This window comes from Phalacrocorax aristotelis, chromosome 6, assembly GCF_949628215.1.
Source record: "Phalacrocorax aristotelis chromosome 6, bGulAri2.1, whole genome shotgun sequence".
NCBI lineage: Eukaryota > Metazoa > Chordata > Aves > Suliformes > Phalacrocoracidae > Phalacrocorax > Phalacrocorax aristotelis.
Genome location: NC_134281.1, coordinates 28,837,780 through 28,843,779, shown reverse-complemented (window position 1 = coordinate 28,843,779; position 6,000 = coordinate 28,837,780). Strand labels below are relative to the sequence as shown.

The following is a 6,000-nucleotide window of genomic DNA, read 5'->3' as shown; positions in this document are numbered from 1 at the left end:
GGGAAGCAGAAGCCTGACAGTGAAAATACTTACAGTGACAAGGAATGACTTCCACGTGTGCATAAGCTCAGTTGCTTTGCATTTGTAAACCTTAGGGTGGTAAAACACTAACTTGAAAGTCAGATTCTGTGCTGCCGAGACTTTCTTCTTCCTGAGCTGAAGGATTTCTATATGGACCAAGACACAGAGACCTCACAGGCAGCCAGCCAGCAAGGCCATGCATGTGGTCAGCGCAGAGCCATGCAGTTACGCCAGGCTGGGCGCTGACCCCAGACTAATACCGCACATCTCTGGTTGTTAGTGTATGACGTTGGTGTGGAGCTTCTGGATCCAAACTGCCTGTTTACTGCTCTATTGTCCTACTAATTTAGGTATCTCTGCATCAAAGCGGGCATAATTTCATTCTGCCAGTCTCCTGCTTTGATGCCTTTTTCTGTATTTCAGGCCCATGGAAGGGAGGGGAAGCATCACCTGACAGTTTTAAAATGAGGTTGTGGTAAATGTTGTGTTTAATGGACAGAATTGCCATTCCTGTCCATCGCTCTGAGATTTTGGATGCTTTTCTGATACACCCCTGGTGTGGGGCCTGAAATCTGCTGCTGGGTCACTAACCAGAGCGCTGGTGCTCTTCCACCCACATTAGGAAGTGGTCACCAGCTGCAATGGCTGCGCCAGGTTGGGAGATTCCCGAGCAGGACTCGGGCCCTCGGCCTCCCTGCCGCTGCCGAGGTAAGTACGGCTGCCCAAGGCGCTGGGAACCGGCTGCTGAGCAGGGCCGTGGCCACCACCGGCTGCGTGCCCCGTTCCCACAGCACCCAACGCTGCGCTGCTGCGGGTGCTTCGGACAGCAAATGAACGTGGTATTGAATAACACACATTTATTCCTACAGGAAAATCCACATATTGTTACTGCAGCAATGGAAGATATGGATTTTTTTGGGAAGTTATTTTAATACAAACTTCCCTTTTCCGCCTGTTAGATAACTGAAGGTGGTTTTTTTTTTTATTCCACTCTCACAGTCAGTACCCGGTTGCTTTCTACGGCTCCACTTAACGCTGGCGGTGGAAAGGTGCCGCGGAGAGCCGGTGACCCCTCGATGGGGGCCGTCCCGTCCCGTCCCGTCCCGTCCTTCACCGTCCCCCTCCTCAGGGGAGCGCGGCCCGCGGCGGTGGGGCGGGCAGGTCACCTTTAAGGCTGGCAGGTCACCTTTAAGGCTGTCCGCCACTGCTCAATACTGCCTTCCCCTCCGTAGAGCCCTGACTGCCGCACCGCTCCACCTTCGCCGCCGTGCCTGCTCCAGCAGCGGCCGAGGAAAGAGAACCGTGTCCCGAACTCAGCGCTCTCCCTGCCGCAGCCGCCGGAGCCAGCCGGTGCCTCACGCCTCCTTAAGAGGCGGCGGTCCTCTTGGCGCCTCCCCCGCCGCCCGCGTGAAAAGTGCCGTACGCCCGCAATGGGGAAGGGACGGCGCCCCAGCCGAGAGGGACGGCCGAGCCCGCGGGACCCCAGGCGACCGTAAGCGCGGTGCCTCCTTCTTACGCGCTCGACAGCTGCTCCTCGGCGGGGTGGGAGGGGAGGTCTGGCAGGGCGGCCCCGCGGGGCGCGGAGGGCCCGGGTGAGGCGCGGCGGTGAGGAGAGGAGCGGAGCGGCGACGGCCGCCCTCTCCCTCGGCAGGGCCGGCGGCTGGTCAGCCGGATTCTGTTCGGGGCGGCCTGGGGCGCGGAGCGGCCTCTTCCTGCCGGGCGCCTCGTCAGGCACCTGCCCCCGTCCCCACGCTGCCCGCCCGTTCCCGGGCCCCGCTGCGGGCAGTGCCGCCGGGGTCGCCGGGGAAGGCGCGCTGACCGCCCGCCTCTCTGTCAGACACACGATCGCTGTGCGGCGTCCTCCCTCCCCCCCAAGCACATACGCGTGTAAAGCGAAGCTTTCATAAGGTAAAAAAAAGACAGCGAGGGGTAAAAAACGCCTTTGCGGCGCTCGCCGTGCGTGCCAGGGCAGCGCAGTGTGTGCAGCGAGGGTACGAAGGCAGGCCCGCGGGATCGCGGCGGGTGGAAGGAGGCACGCCAAAAGCTACATAACGGCATTACTCGCTACCGGCCCCTCGGTCTTGAGGTGGTACGTTCGCGCTTGCCTTCATTCATTGTGGCTGAAGCTGATTTTTGGCAGCAGTTACCGCGAACTGTGCCATCTCACTTACTTATCCCCACATAGTATGTGTGATGAAGCAATCCATTTTGAAATTTATAGGGAAGTAAAACAATGCATCTGTTAAGGAAAAACTTGACAAAATGTCTGCGACAGCAGCTTTTCTTTTGGGTCTGATATGAAAAAAACATGCGTAAGAGTTCCTGTACGTGACTTACAGCAGGCATCTGTTAGCCTATATTAGAAGTATGATCACAGACCATAAGCCCTTGTTTTCATGGGTTACATGTTCCTCTTTGGGAAAAAGCTTGCAAGCTTTTACTGGTAGAGATAAATTTGTTGCCCTGGTTGACCTCCGGTTAGTCCTGCTGCATTGTTTGGAGAAGCTGCTCCTCAGTGGTATGACCAGTTCCTGTGCTGGTGGTTGTGTTTCCCCCCAGTAGCTCAGGGGTTTGCATTGGTACAAAGTCAGTCACCTTCCCTCGAGCAGTTACTGAAAATGGGTTTGAACTGCTGTGCTGGACTGAGAACTGGAGCTGCTGAGGCTCCAGCACCTCTTGGTGTGCGACCCTGCAGAGCAGGTCACAGCTTATCTGTTGGCATTTTGTCATACCTTTGGGGAGAAGCCCTTCGGCCTCCTGAACTGTGGAGTGTGAAACTTTCAGTTTGGAGGCTCCTTTGGAGATGAAGGTGTGCTGACTCTGAAACTAAATGAAGATCTAATCCCAAGTGAGGAGCAGTGGTATGGGTAGTACTTCCAACGGCAGTGGATCTTGCTAGTGGGAAGATGGTTTTCTGCACCTCAGTAGGCTTGGATACGTAGTGTATTAAACAGCTGATTCATAAGATCAGCTTCTTTGTGGTTACTAAGACTGCTTCAGTATACTGAGACTTCTGGAGAGAAAATGTGAACCTAAAACTGATGTGCTTATTTTATTTTCTTTCTGTTAGGGGGAAGGTTTTGAATATCTAGTGCAGAGTTAAGTGCTCTTCTGCCATTGTTGTCTCTCAAAATCCCCACCTTGTCCCTTTATGACCACCTTTCTGCACTCTTTTGTTCTGCTATGGCAGGGATCCATAACAAAAGAGAAATGGAGATATTTATGCTCAAATCACATAATTTAATCTCTTCCTGCATGGCCAGTTAATTTGCACTGGAAAAATACCAGGTTGACTCTTGGCACCAAGTGCTGTTTATGACTTGTTTTTCTTAGAAGAATTAGACAAAAGGAAAAAAAAACTAATGCTGTTGCTTTACTCAGATTGTATACCTGAAGATTACATCTTAACTTGAATGTATTTTATTGAACATAGTTATCACAAGGTGCCCTTCTTGAATTTTCATGATACTTTGAATAGATAACTTTTGTCAGCTGGCCTAAAATAGCCAGGATAGGAAATGTTTCAGCCAATCTGTTTTTGCCATAATGTACTTAGGTGCGTAGCTTTTAGTCATACATAGGAGGAAAAATAATGAGTATGGAGTGAGACCTGACTGTTTCCTTTAGAGGTGTTCCTGCAAAGCCATTGAGCAGGCTTCACTGACATTTTGGGTGACCTCTACTCTTTCTTGGCATGTTTTCTTGACAATACCAAAGAACTGAATCCAGTGCAATGTAGCAATGACTTTTTTGACTTTCCAGGCGCACATCACTTCAGGAGTAATAGAAAATGGCTCTCTTTGGGCCTATTTTAATTGACATGCAATATTGAGGTATGTGGCAACTTCTGTGACTTGCATATAGGTTGGAAGAGGACAGCGTTGGCAGTAGAACTGAAGCTGTTCTCGATGCTTGGGAACGATGAGTTCAAGTTAAATTATTTGACCAGCTTGGGCTGGAAGATATCAAGGATAGACTTCTGTATCAGCCAGAGAAGGAGGTGTCTCCTGCTTCTACCCAGAAATTCAAGCATATGAAAGCTGACTACAAAATATGAGAAAACACTTAGTTTCCCATGGAAACAACAGGTAGAAGCTCAGAGTATGGTATAGCCCGTGGTTAGTGTGTGGAGTTGAGAGATGGGAGACTAAATTCAAATTTATTGTTTACCTGATGCAAAACACTGATGTGGATCAAAGTCTCCATATCCTTCAGGACAGTATCGTAACAACAGGAGTGACCTTAAGGGAGCAAACCCAACTTTTTGGCTAACTGTTTACTTGACATTGATGGGGAAGCCCACATTTCAGTAGTTGCTCTAAGACAAGTACATGTCAAAAATATGTGATTTATAGTCCAGAGGTGGTTTAACCAATAAAAACAAATACTTTCCTACAGTTCTGGTTCATCTGGTGTTTCAGCTCCCAGCGAAAGCCTGGGGGACCAGTCACGAGACACATTTTTAAACTGAGTTTACAACTGGTCTTTTTTTCGTTTCATTTGCCTCTTTCTAAACAGAAGCTCCATATAATCTGTGGAAGGATTTATCTTTGACTTCATGGGCAATGGCAGCAGAACTAGCTATCATCTTCCTGAGAGGTGATGAACTCTCTCGTGTGTTTGCCGTGCTTCAGTGATATAACTGTGTCTTTCTGAGTAGTTGTAAAAACAAATCCCAGAACCTGTCTTAGTAATGGAAATGATCTCATCACTGCCCTAGGTTATAATAACGTGATGTAGTAACAAAATACTTTCAAAAGAACTTTTTTTTTTTAAAAAAAGAAAACAAAATCCCCCAAAATGCAAGGAAAAAACCACCCTGGTATTCAGTCTTTCCTGAGGACTTTCATTTACTGTTTACCTCAGAAATGATACGAATTTTCTGACTGTACTGCTTTCCAGTAGCCTGTGTGTCAATGTCTAGAGCAGCATTAGTCAGCCCATGGTGCAGGGATGGGAGGTGGTCGGTAGGACATGTGAAAGCAGTTCACAAAGGATCAAACAAAGCACCAAGAAGCTCCAAATAAATTTTTTTTTTCAGACATATTGTGGGGGAAGTAAAAATAACTAATGAACATTTAAACTTCAGCCTAATTTCTTAAAAGGGAAAATATTGTGGCAATACTGCAAGAGAGAATTGGTGGACTTTCCTTAGAAAGATCAGCTACTTCTTCAGCTTGAAAGCACTGTATAGAATGAGATGATTTCTGTAGAAAACAAGACCACAGTGTTGGTGAGGGGAAAAAATCGGACATACATTGACAGAAGATGGGGCCATCCCTGTACAGATTTTACTTGTTCTCTCTAATGTTCATAGTGAGATCCATGGGCTGTTGCTGGTGGTAACTCTGAAGCCTGTGTTGGTCCTGTTTCAGTTGGCAGGGGCATGGGCACTGCAGTTCTCCAAATATCTTTTCCTTTCCCAGAAAGATGGTTGCTGAGGTGACACTTTCCATCTTGGCTCATGCTTTTGCTGCATGCTGGGGCTTCCAAGACTGTCAGCATGTGTAGTGACAGAAGGTTTTGGAATCTGGACTGGCAATTGTAGACATTGTAGAAGCTGATGTGTGAGTTGCCCAGACTCCTCAAGTAATCTGGGAGGAAAAACACGTGCTTTCAGGATGAAATTAATGTGATCCTAAAGCAGATATCCAACAGGCCACATAAATTATGTGCTAGGAGTGCCTCTTTCTCTCTACTAGCTAAGTACAGATGAAGACTTACATATGGTAGGGCATTTGAAGTTAAGCGACTCCTACCTCTGGGGTCTGTATCTCTGAGCACAATAGTCTCCTGTGCAGGCTGCATAGCTCTGTTTGCAAGCATTCGTTTTAAGTTTTGAGATGCACTCTCCTTTCAGGTGAGTGGTAGCACTGGTAATGGTGCATCCTAAAGCTGAGTGCAAAGAACATAGTGCTTCTTTTTGTCTGCTGATACCAAAACTACTTCAGCAGACACTAACAGGCTGAAGTACTAAAT

At 48.3% G+C, this 6,000-nt stretch overlaps 1 protein-coding gene across 2 annotated transcripts in view; it reads left to right on the top strand.

Moving 5' to 3' along the window:
• Window positions 1–1,424: 1,424 nt before the first annotated feature.
• PLA2G4A (phospholipase A2 group IVA) overlaps window positions 1,425–6,000 on the top strand; it is a 93,658-nt gene continuing 89,082 nt past the window's right edge. For both annotated transcript variants that reach the window (XM_075096754.1, XM_075096755.1), the window contains exon 1: window positions 1,425–1,513. The gene's annotated coding sequence lies outside the window, so the exon portion shown is untranslated. The remainder of the gene's footprint in view (window positions 1,514–6,000) is intronic.